At 43.9% G+C, this 12172-nt stretch overlaps 2 protein-coding genes across 20 annotated transcripts in view; one reads left to right on the top strand and one right to left on the bottom strand.

The window, feature by feature from the left end:
* The window catches only part of EPB41L2 (erythrocyte membrane protein band 4.1 like 2), a 122219-nt gene extending 120367 nt beyond the window's left edge, over nucleotides 1–1852 (bottom strand). For 15 of the 18 annotated variants that reach the window (XM_080390380.1, XM_080390387.1, XM_080390396.1 and 12 more), the window contains exon 1: nucleotides 1749–1852. The gene's annotated coding sequence lies outside the window, so the exon portion shown is untranslated. Of the gene's footprint in view, nucleotides 1–783; nucleotides 1271–1748 lie in introns of those variants that run through there. The other 3 variants (XM_080390390.1, XM_080390391.1, XM_080390392.1) reach the window with 3 other exon arrangements.
* Nucleotides 1853–1911: 59 nt separating this feature from the next.
* The window catches only part of AKAP7 (A-kinase anchoring protein 7), a 116646-nt gene continuing 106385 nt past the window's right edge, over nucleotides 1912–12172 (top strand). For both annotated transcript variants that reach the window (XM_080390439.1, XM_080390438.1), the window contains exon 1: nucleotides 1912–12172. This exon is cut by the window's right edge and continues 17980 nt beyond it. The gene's annotated coding sequence lies outside the window, so the exon portion shown is untranslated.

The raw sequence follows: 12172 nt of genomic DNA, 5'->3' as shown, positions 1-12172 counted from the left end.
ATGCAGAGCTATGTGCTTATTGCATTTCACCAACACTCTGGAAGCACCCATGCTAGCAGACAGGAAAATGCAGCAGTAAAGCTAAGCAAAGCACTACATGTCAATGAAAAAGCCATAAATTACATGTTTTTAATTAAAAATGGGTCTTAGATAGTTTTACAAGAAGAAAAAAACATCCTAATTGAACTGTTTGCTAGTTGTTACTGGTATCAAAGCACCTTAACCTAAGTTTACTCCCTAGCTGGCTATTACTTGTTCCCTGGCAGTGATTTATTTCAGAAGCTGTTTCTGGAAATCATAATCAATAAGATTACAAATGGTCAAACCGACTCCCTTTATGTCAATCAGTGATCATTCATACAGTAACCTCCTCTGAGCCCACTCTAGCCATGCACATTCATGCACAACACTATTAACATATAAAGGGATTAACTTCAACTCAGTGGGATATTCACCTGTGGAAAAATTTTGCACTAAAAATGTTACCACAGTGTTAATAGCGCTTTTGAGAGTATTCAGACTTCACAGCACTGTAATTGAAGTCTTACAAAAGAACAATAATAGGAAAAGAACTTTGGACTTAAATTCATAAATAACATCTCAAGTTTTTTTAAAGACCTCAGTGCATAATGTTCACACAGGGGCTAGGTCATTAAATCTTGAAAGGTAGGCTATTTTATTAAAAAATAGCAGCTAAAGAACATACAATATGATTCTACACTGACTCTTCCTGAGGAGAAAGGAAATTAGGAACGTACAGCCTTTCCCAATTTCATCCCCTACCTAATTATTGATAAACAGCTTCAGCGCAGGGTCCTACATTTTTCTGCAGTTGCTCACTTACAGCTGAAAGAAAGAAAGAGCCAAGATGCAAACTGATGAAGTTATCGGAACGAGGAAGGGTGCTCTAACAGGAAAAAAACGTGCAAGTCTCCTCTCCTCGCGCAGTATTCACACAAGGGGTACGGGACAGCAGCCGACAGAAATCCGGGCAGATTTTCGGGGGAAAACACCCCTCCCTCTCTCGCCCTGGACCAGGAGGTGGCAGACCCAAAAGCGCAGCTAATGCGGGGACGGCCACGACGCCGGGAGCCCGCCCAGCCCCGGCGCCCTGACGTGCCGCCCCCCGGCGGGGCGGGCCCGCGGGGGACAGGGAGCGGCGGCGGGCGGCGGGCACTGCCCGCGGGGCTGCCCCGCGAGGGAGATTTGAAACTGAGCGGCGAGGAGCGGCACCGCACGGCTCGCCTCGGCGCCCAAACCTCCGGGGGAAGGAGGGAGGGGTCAGCCCCCTCAGGGACCCCTGCGCGCCCGCGGAGACGGGAAAAGGCCCCACCGCGCGGAGGGGCCGCGGCAGGGAAGCGATCGCCCCTGCCGCGACCACCGCTCCGGACACGCTTCCTCGGGGCCGCTGCCGCCCCCTGCCGTCCTCGGCTCTGACAGCCCCCGACCTCCCGCCCAGCAGCCGCTCGGGGCCGGGAGGGAGGGGGCAGCTCTGCCCGCAGGACGATCGCCCGGCCCGGCCCCGCCCGCGGCCCCCGCATCCCGCGGCGGACGGAGAGGACCAGGGAAAACGCCGACGGATCCGGGGCAGAGCGGCCCCCAGGCGCACGGCCTTCCCCCCGACCCCCCCGCAGCGCTGCGGCTGCCCGGCGCCCTCCTCCCCGCCACTCCCCGCTCCCCATCGCCGGCGGAAGGCCTCGCCCCGAGCCACACTCCCCCAGGGCCCCCCTGCCGCTGCCCGCCGGTACCTGCCGCCCAAACGGCCGCCACCGCCGCTCACGCTCACACACGAAATCGAAGTTCCACAACCGCAGCCGTCAGCCCAGCCCGGGAGAAACCCCCGCCGGCCCCGCCCCCCAGCCAATCCGCGCCCCGGCCGCCCCCGCGCCCCGCCCCGCTCCCCGCCCCCTTCTCCTCCTCAGCCGGGCCTCCCCGGCGCCGGCCCGCCGGCTGCCCGCTCCGCCCCCGCCCTCCCCGCCGAGCCCCGCCCCGCCGCCATTGGCTGAGGCGGCCGTCAATCGGCAGAGCGGGCGCATCGCCCCCGCCCCCTCTTCCTGGGCCACCAGAAACGGCAGCTGCCCGTCAGGCGCGCGGAGTGCCCGGCCCGGACTCGGGCTGTGCTTCGGGAGCGCTGCGGGACCGCGGGCACGGGACTGGCTGCCCGGCAGCGCCGCGGCCGAGCTGAGGCCCCCGGCGAGCGCCGTGCCGCGCCGCGCCGTACCGTGCCTCTCCCCTCCCGCGGCTCGTCGGGCACGGCGCCGGCTGGGCGAGCGGGCGGTGAGGTGCCGCTGTCCCGCACCTCAGTCTCCACAGACTCCAACCCGCTGATGTTGCGCGGGCCGGCAGCGCGGCGGGCTGCGCGGGCGGGGGGCGCGGCAGCAGCCCCACTCAGGCCCCGCGTAGGGGCTGCCTCCAGCCGCGCCCCGCGTGGGGTGGGCGCGTACGCACCGGACGGAGCTCGGCGGGGTCTGGGCAGGGCTGAGCCGGGTGACCGCCTCCCTTGGGCTGCCGAGCGATCGCACTGCGGGGCTGGCAGCAGCCCCTGGGCACCCGTGGGGAGGGAGGCGGTCGGGGAGACTCAGCCAGCCTCTTCACTGTGCTGCACGGTGGGCGGCAGAGGGGCAGCGGGTGTGGGTCGAAATGAGCGGTTCGGGCTGGGTGTAAGGAAAAGCTTTTCCGTGGCTGAGGACAGCCCGGCAGGACAGGGGCTCCTCGGGGGTTTTCACTCCCGGGTGGCCGCAGGCCTGAGCAGCCTGATCTGAGCATGCAGCTGCCTTCGCTGCTGAGTAGGAGGTTGGACTAGAGACCTTACAACCTGAATTTTCTAGTGATCTACAGTCATGATGGGGGCTGTCCTCCACTTAGCCAAAGGTCTTTCAAATGGCTTTGTGGATGCTGGCTGCTGAAAGGCCTGGATATGAAAAACCTGATGGAGTGTAATGGCAACTGCTGTGCAGCACAGGCTGCAGGCCCGGGGAGAACTCCAGGCAGCCTGCTCTTGTCACCTTCTCCACCTAAGGGCAAGTCTATTACCCTAGCCCTTTGAGCTCTCCTTTAAACCATATAGTAGCCTTTTCATTCTCTTTATTTCTTCCAGCATAGGAAAAGTGTGTCAAATCTTGGAGCTAGAGGTGATGCTCTGGCCTGCAACTTGTGCATGTATGTACAAAAAGGAAAGAAAAAGCTGGGAGTGAAATGCAGTGCTAACAGGTGTAAAAAACCAAACCCAAGAAAAAAGAAACAAAATGACTGCCTTGTTAAGAATGCAAGGCCTCTTTCAGCTTTAATCTTTTCCCATTGATAAAACTATTTATATTAGGTGCAGTCATACTGAATTTGCAAAATCCAGCACACAGTATACGTTGTTTGTACTTCATCCCTTTTATGCATTATAACTTAAAAGTTAACTACAGACTTCCCACCTTACCCTCATAGGCACAGTGAGCAATGCCTTTTTTTAGTGCACAGAATAGATTTTTCTATTTTGGAGCAGATCTGTGCAGTAAAACGTGTTATTTCTAGGAAAATTAGAAAGGAGGGCGGAGAGAGAAGAGCAGGATCATGAGGCTGCTGAGTGTTCTTTACAGAATTCTAAAGAAATTGTAAGATACTAAGTTTTATTTATCAAAATTTTCTGTGTGATGCCATGTGCCACATCCCTTGAATCTGATTTTGTGAAGGGGTTGAAGGATGTGTTTTCACAGTGCCAATCTTAAGGTGCTGGGGTCTCATTTAGAGTAGCTTACTACTGAAGATGAGGTTAACAGGCAATATACCATAAATATTCTGGGTATTTCATAATGCGTAAGATCAAGAAATCAAATCCTATTAGACACTGATGAATATCTTTTCTTTAATCTTGGTGCTTCAGAAGTAAAAGCAGCCCTCCAGCTCATGGGAGTTCTGTTAAAGGAAATTAATGTAAGGACACAGAGAAGCAATGAGCCGGCAATGAATAGAGAGCAAGCAGTATCAGATATCTGTGCTTAATTCTGCATTGTTTATTCTGCATCCAGTGAAAGAGGTTATGGACCAATAATTAAAGAAGGCATTATAATGCATGAGCAGAAGCAGTTTTAATTCTTACTAGCTATATTGCTGGATGTTGCAATCTTCATGTTTAATTTATATTGTGTATAATCTAAATAAAGCTAATGAAGTATTTTCAGTATCTCTTGCTCCACATTCAAAAACAGCATTAAAAAAGCCTTCAACTCTTTCAAAGAAGAGATGGTGTATCATTTTTCTTTTTCAGCAAAACCAGTCACTGTGGTTTTTTTCTTTGATATAGCAGATGCTATAATTATCAGAGCACCAACTGGGTTAGGATTTTACCTCTAGATGCTTTTTATATGCAGAACAGACTGTAAAACTGTGTGTGACCTTCCCTGATTGTTTCTCAGATGCTTTAACATCTCTAAGCATGAAGGAATGATAGCAGAATATGATCTGGTTTCTCAAGAAAACAATGCAGCAGCTTAACATGCCTGCCTAAAACCAGTAACTACTACTGTAAAAGACTTAATTTACAGACACGACGGGAGACACTTATTCTCTACAGCTTTCTGAGGCTACCTGAGTTCACACTATCCAAACTGCTTTTTCCTATTGCTAGTACTTGTGTGGATGCTAGTATTTACTACCATTGGCCTAAGCAAGTTTAATTGGCACAGTACTAAACCCAGCTGCACCTGCAACAATTTTATCTTCAGTAAGGTTCCGAATGTTACTAAAACCACTGGAAACACCTGTAATGAAATTTCCCCAGATCTGAAAATTCAGGAAGACTTTAAAAGAAACTGCTTCAGACTCCTTTTTTTCTCTTTTCCTCTGAGAGACTCAGGCACCCCTGCTGAGAATCCCAGTTAGTGGTGCCTCCAAGTGGTACATTTATTTATGCAGATGTTTCTTCTCACAATGGTTTTAGGCTATTTGTTTCTGGAAAAATCTGTTGCCTTATGACAATCTTCCCTTCCTTTCTGATGCATGGTTTTCGAAAAATAAATAGCCTGGCAGTTTCATTGAGTTAAGAAGATGATGTTGCTTTTCTTTAAACAATATAAAATGTAATATAATTTTTGGTGTATGCTTTTTCCTTAACTCTCTTATTGTGGGACATACGTGACCTAAAGAGTAGCAGGACATAGACAATTTCCTAAGCAGAGTAATGAAACATTTGGGTAGCCAAATGAAATCTGTGTCATTCTGTCTATAGCATGTCACGTGGTGATTTTCATAGTCTGACAAATTTTAGATGTGCTGCTGCACTAGCACTAGAGAAATGTCATTAATGCAGTTTCAGATATTCTCCTCCATTTCTTTTCCACTCTTCCAAGTTTATATCTAAATTTTGCATAGGTGCCACAGTGATAAGAACTTTTACTGATCTGTTGATGCACTCAATACGCAAGATTTCTTGAAAGTGCTGGTACAGCCAATGCAGTGTTTAACAGATAGAAAGATTGCAGCAATGTAACGGAGTGTGAACACAGCAAATTTTGAACCTCATATTAGAACTGCTGTCTGTACGTATTATAGGTCTGTAGGCAAAATGGCTGTTTGCTCAACTCCTGTGCCAGCTGGCTTCTTGGCTTTACCTAAATGACACTGATGTAACTCCTCCTTTATAACGTTCATCCTGCAGTCTCCACATTAACCTGGCAGCACAGTGTCAGCAGTAACTATTGCAAAAGAAAATGAGGAAGAAATATTAGTTTCTCATTAGAAACTCTTTGACATTAAAAGAAAACAAGGCATAAAGAAAGATACTTACCCTGCCTTCTTGTATGTAAGTATTTCTCAATTTTAGATTCTGAAGAAAAAACAAGTAGAAAAAAAAGTTCCAAGAAGTGGCTGAAGTAAACACAATAAAACTCCATAGTCTATTCCTAGTACAATAATATAACTACTGTTAATTTGTAGTGACTTTAACTTTAGTTATTCAGCACTGTCACTGTAGTTTGTAATGAGTAAATTCCTGAGTGGTCTAAAAACTGGTCCTGAGAGAGTAACTCCTTCTGTAAAGTTTTCTTACAGATGGGAATAAGCTTCTAGAAGGCTACTTTCTGGAAAGGAAATGGATTTCCTTTTTTGTCCAGAGATCTGCCTGCTGGCAGGTCTGCTGGCATTCAGCAAGGTTCCAAGGCACTGGAAAAGTAAGTGAAAATATCTTCCAAAATTAATACAAAATGTGCTACCACATAAAAATGTGCACTAGGAAAAGAAGTTCATGGTACCTGAAATTTTACTGTGATAAAACTGCATTATCCATCAAGACACTTGTCCTGTTCAGTATTTTCAATCTATTGGCATATGAGGCTTCATGGGCCCAGTAATATGATTTGTATCCAGTGTCTCAGGGTTACGTGACTTACGCATATGCATGAAGTCATGTGAAAGGTAGCCTTTGGCATCACAGGAGTGGATGTTACTACATTTGCTGGCCAAGGAATGCCCCTTCCAACTTGGTACTTCTTAATTTGTGATTCTGCTTTGTGTTTCCGGCAGTAGAACAGTGCAGTGGATTCCCTCTGGACTCAGATTTGACACATCAGGTACAGCCCAAAACAAGAGACAAGTTATATTGCTTCACACTGCTGCAGTGTGAAGGAATGAGGTTTCTCACACCCCAGCTGTGGTGCTGACAGGGGGGACAAATGCAGCAATCCCACTCCCACAGCTCTTACATGGTGATTATAAGCTGATAAATGTTAATTGTGGGGGTTTGGAATTACTAAAATTCCAATCCTGCAGAGAACTACCAGTTAAAGGACTTTTTCCTGTGAGTGCACCTTCTGAATTGCTAAGATTCTTCTCAGTTACTGCTATACTGGCTTGAGGGTTGTCCTCAAGTTATGACATGTTGCCTCTGTAGAAGGAGATGTTGATTGTCAGACCATACCATTAAAGAAAAGAAGCTTGCTTTTATCTCTGGAAGAAAAGGCACACCTTAAGGGCCTTTGCGCCTTTTACAGTAATAGAAGTTGTAGTTAGGAGTGTTAAAAGCAAAACACAAAATAACAAAAAATCCATAAAATGAGCAGTGTGTGGTGTAAGGTGAACAATGAATTTAAACTCTTTAGTCAACTGCAGGTAAGAGGTTGGGGAGAGAACTGCAGGGGAAGAATACCATGTTAGTCGTGAAATTGATACCCATAGGTGATATTTGTCTTTTATCTTTAGATTCCCCATTTGCTCGATTCTGCAGTGTTGTTAAGTGTCAAAATCAATGCCATAACATATTTCCCAAACAGCATAAAACCCCAATTAGTATTTCAAAGTGACTGCTGATGTGAAAAGCCTGTATTCTCTTGATGTTGCTGCTTGGCATTGCTACCGACTGGGTAGTGAAGCGGCTAACAAATATTGGCATGGGTAAGTGGCAAGTGTCACTGAAGACCTAGATTTTGCTTGTAGAGCAAACATCCACAACAGATGGAAAGATCCAACCTGGCAGGCCAAGCAAGGCTTGAAATCAGTTATGCCAAAATAAATGTAGATGAAACATTATTGTGTGGAAATAAAGTAGAGGATGAAAGTAATTAAGAAAGAAAATAATTTACTTACTTCACAGCTGTACCTTACCAACCAATGGAGAGTCTAGGGGAAAATATTTTTAAGAAAAACAAAAGATCCATGTCTTTCTAACTTAGTATAAACATGACTGCTGCATATCTGGGATTTCAATTGCAAAGTTAATAATTTTCAATTCATATACAATCTCTGTTAACATCTCTCTAAAATGTTTCTGATCCTAATTTATTTAAGTACTGATGAAAGCTTCTGGACCCTGGTTGGAGAGAGCTTGTCTTCATCAAGTCAAAAGCTGTGATGGATAGATTTGGCACGTATACACTAGCTACAATTTTTAGGTGGAAGGCCATAAAGTAGAAAGCATTTGGGATGAGAGAATGAACACCTTGTAAAGAGGCCAAACCAGCCAGCTCAGTTGTACAGTGTAGATAAAAGAAGCTGAATATAAAAGAACTAGAAGAAAATGCTGTCTAAGATACCATTGTCAGTGTGGAAAGGATTAAATAAAATGGATACATGTGTATTTATCATCATCATCATCATCACCATCTAACTTGCAGAGGCACATCCTATAGCTATCCCTTTAAGTTAACTCAAGGAAGTAGCCTACATGTCCTTTGTGCAGGGATGTACATAGGTGCTATTGCTTCATCAGGAGATTTCTGCATGCCTGTATAAGCTCTGATCTCTACTTCTGCTTGAAGGATTGTTACTACAAAAGGCCTGTGGACCACTGATCATGCTGGTTTGTTTTCCTCCTGAGGATAAAGATTTTCTTGGTTTGACTTTTAGTTTGAAATTTCAGAATGACTAAATGGGGCTGCGTGAGAGAGGGCTCTTAGCTGACAAAAACTATGGATAATTATCACATTTGAAAAGCATTTTCGTGGGGCTCATAAATAGAATCTTGGAAAAAACATAGGCTGGGAGGGATGTTTTTTATTTACATTGAAGTCCCATGAGAGTTGTGCCAGATAGGCTAAGGTCCCATCCTGGTCTCATTATCCTTAATGATAAAATGGATAATTATGTCACCACTGACTGTGTCTATCATATTCCTAGAATCATCTGGATTCCTCTCATAATTTCATCTCAGATCCTGAGACCAAGCTGTGGGCAACCTTATCACTTGGCAAAGTTCAAAGAAACTGAGGCTGATTATAACTCAGTATAAATCATATAACACCTCACAGGAACAGACTCACCAGAATTATTTAAATAAATTTTTGTATCACAGTGTCCTATGGTAGGAAGTCAAACCATTCACTAAGAATTCTTTGGAAAGAGCATATCGCAATGTGACAGACCACACAATGAGATAAGATGACATCAGTTAATTAGATGAGTTACATGTTAACCCCACAACTCTGCGTTAAGAGTCTTGGCCTTGCTACTCTGACAAAGACAAATCAGAATATGTATCATAATATTTGCAAAGGAATAAAGTCAAATCCCTGCAAGAGCTCTGAACAGAGTATTTCTTCACCTATTGGTTTCTAAAGTGTTTTAAGTTTCTACCACTCACTGACTTTATTTTCCTGCTAGGTTTTGAAACTTTCCAATGGCAAAAAGTTAAAAACAGGACTTCACACCACAGGCACAAAATCAAACCAGCAAGCCCCTGAAAAACAAACCACCAAAACCCCCAGGTAGCAATGGTACTTATCCATTTCTTCTCCTCACAATTTGAGCAGAGGGAAAAATACAAGTTTGATACCATATCCAACCACTTCAACCACTTACCTCTTTACTAAAAGCTAAAACTTCTTCAAAATAAAAAACATATCCAGCATCTGCTCTTCCTCTCTTCTTCAGGAGATGCGCTGAGCATCCTCTAAAGCAAGCTTCTCCAGGCCATACTGAGGACCACAGGATACTGGTGGTGTGGATAACCTCCCATTTCGTTTGTGGAACAAACAGGGGCAACCACAGCAACTTCTCCAATGGAAAAGTAATATTAAAAAAATATTTAGTCATTCCTAACTGTTCCAGCTGTGGTTCTGGCCTTCAGTTTCTCTGTGAGGACAGTGAATACAAGAGGCAGTTAAGATACTTATTTCTGTCCTGTTCCAAGTGCTTACATAAGATTCCTGACTTTTCTTTTCCTGGCTATTCCTCCAAGTATCTGGGAGCAAGAAAGCAGCACTACGCATCCTACCAGCTGTATACAGACCCTTAGAAAATTGCCTGCTGATCCCATCTTGGAGATCGCTGCTATGAAAAACACCAAAGTTCTGTGTCTGTAACTGTAATAATAAATCCACTTCATTTGTTTGTGACATAAAACTCATCCAATAGTTCAAGCTTATCAATAGCTTACTCCACTGCTATGAAGATCCAGATATTTACAGAAATAACTTTTTTCATAGCAGTACTTCTGTGACAACCTAACTCCTCCTCATGATGTGACTCCATTCCCACATTTGTGTAAGCCTTTCACAGAGCAAAGAAAATAAAATTAAAAGGGAATGCTTTTAAAGAAGTTGAAGAAGAAAGAAATATTCAGGTTGGTGTTAGTATTTAAAAATAATGTAAAGTTCCCGCATAAGCAAGGGGTTTATTTTTATTCATAAAAATGTGTCACTGGAAGTGTAGCATGTTATGTGTGTTTTGTGACACTTCATCACAACTAAGAGATAATTTCTTCTTCCAAATAACTTTTTTTCTCAGTACAGTCCCACAGTTCCTCTCTTAGTTTATCCATATATTTTTCTACAATTATGTGTGTTTTTGTAAGCAGACATTCCCAGTATCTCTGAACTTGTTTCCCAGGGTATGACCCAATCATTAAGGCTGAACCGGTCAAGCGATTTAACATACAAGGATTTCAGGTAGGGTGTAACCGGAGGAGGGAATGCAGCCCACCCAAGTCTGAGGCTGTGAATGCCAAGTTTAACTAAATCTACGAGTAGGCTTTTTCCCTTTAACACACCCCCCCCACCCCCACCAAAACATATAATCAAAAGGTGAAGAGTTCAGTTACGGAACAAACAGGACCTCTTTAAAAATATGTAGCTGGCTATAGCCAAAGACAAACTATGATGTCATTGGGTGGGAACTTCCCCTCACTGTATGCGAGCAGCACTGGAGTGATGTGATGCAAGATGTGAATAAAATCACAGGGGTAATTTTAATATAGTCTGGGATTTAGTTGTTACAACTAATCTGCAGTATCAGTGATTTTCTGTTTTATACCTTTGACTGCTGTTCATCTGCCATAAGTTGGGGGCCATGCAATTTTCCATTCCTAGCCATGCCACTCTCATACGCAGACTGAAAGCTAATCTGATTTGCAAAGTTGTCAATCACAGCATCGATTAGGTGGTAGATAATGGTATTAATGCAATCATTAAATGGCAAGCAGCTTTTGCAATGTTTTCTTTGGAGAGCTTGTGGGCCCCCATCTATATTACAGCCACGGCTGATTCGGGGAACTTGGCTATTGGCAAGTTACCCTATAACTGAGGTTTAATGTTTGTATTGATGGGCCCAAGGTTGCTAAGACCTCAGTCCTGCAGACCTTTAGGTACATAGTTCATATTTTTTGTCTGTTTGCAGAGCTAGAAACTAGTTTTGCCCACAAGACATTTCCCAAGCATCCAGTTAGGCGTAGATACCTTTATAGCAAATTCCTTAAGAACAGGCCATGTGTGCTGCTGCCAGAAAATATGTCAGGAAAATTATTTGAAAGAAAAAGTTATACTTGCATTGATATTTCTGATTCTTACTATCCCATGTAAGACTTTAATGATGATAAGAGAAACAACAGCTAAATCCTCGCTTCACTGCATCACTAAAAAACAACCCCTTTTGACAGCAATGGGGCCTGAATTTTACCCTGTATATTTTACACTAAAATATGGCTAGCAGTGTGAATCAACTCTTTTACTTTTGAGAGCTTAGATCAAAATAAGTTGAAGATGCAAATTAGCTTGCTGTTTTTTTCTTACTACTATATGGGTATTTGTCTGTAACATTACACCTTCACACAGTGTTTTGTTATGGAAAGATCAGGATTGACTATTACAAGTTTTCTTGATCTGTGATGAATTACATTAGTGTATATGTCTGAGAGACATCCAGATAAAACATCCATCTCTTTTACATTTTGCCATTCCCAGGAAGAATGGAATGACTATTTCATTTTTAATCAATTTGAGTTTACAGTTTCACTTATATGATTACTTTTTCTCTTATTAATCACACTCAAGAAAAAAACAGTGGATAACAGCTTCACAATTGGCATTGATTTTCAAAGAAATCTATTGCCAGTTTTCAAGTACTATGTTCACAGAGGTCAATAAACTCAAAATGTACAGACTCATTGTTTGAGCCTACAGAGTGCTGAAGGGGAAAATGTGCATCTCAAAAAGCTAATCTCTTTAAAATCATCCATCTCAAGTGTTTGCCTCAGGTCTTTTTTTAGCATTAAAAAAGTGTACCGTGTATAGCCATGACATTGCCAAGACATTTGTGATGTTTTGTATCAAAAATAATGAATATCCTGATTTTCAGATAATTGAAAATTTGCCTGACCCAAAGCCAAAAGCTTCACACTCTTCTTTTTTCCGATATGGATTATTCATTTTGTTTCTTGAAAGGAAGAATCAACAATGAATATCAATATTGGGTCCAGTTA

This window comes from Falco punctatus (genome assembly GCF_963210335.1).
Source record: "Falco punctatus genome assembly, chromosome: 5".
Classification (NCBI taxonomy): domain Eukaryota; kingdom Metazoa; phylum Chordata; class Aves; order Falconiformes; family Falconidae; genus Falco; species Falco punctatus.
Note: the sequence above shows the minus strand (reverse complement) of the source record. Positions and strands in the feature narration are given on the sequence as shown.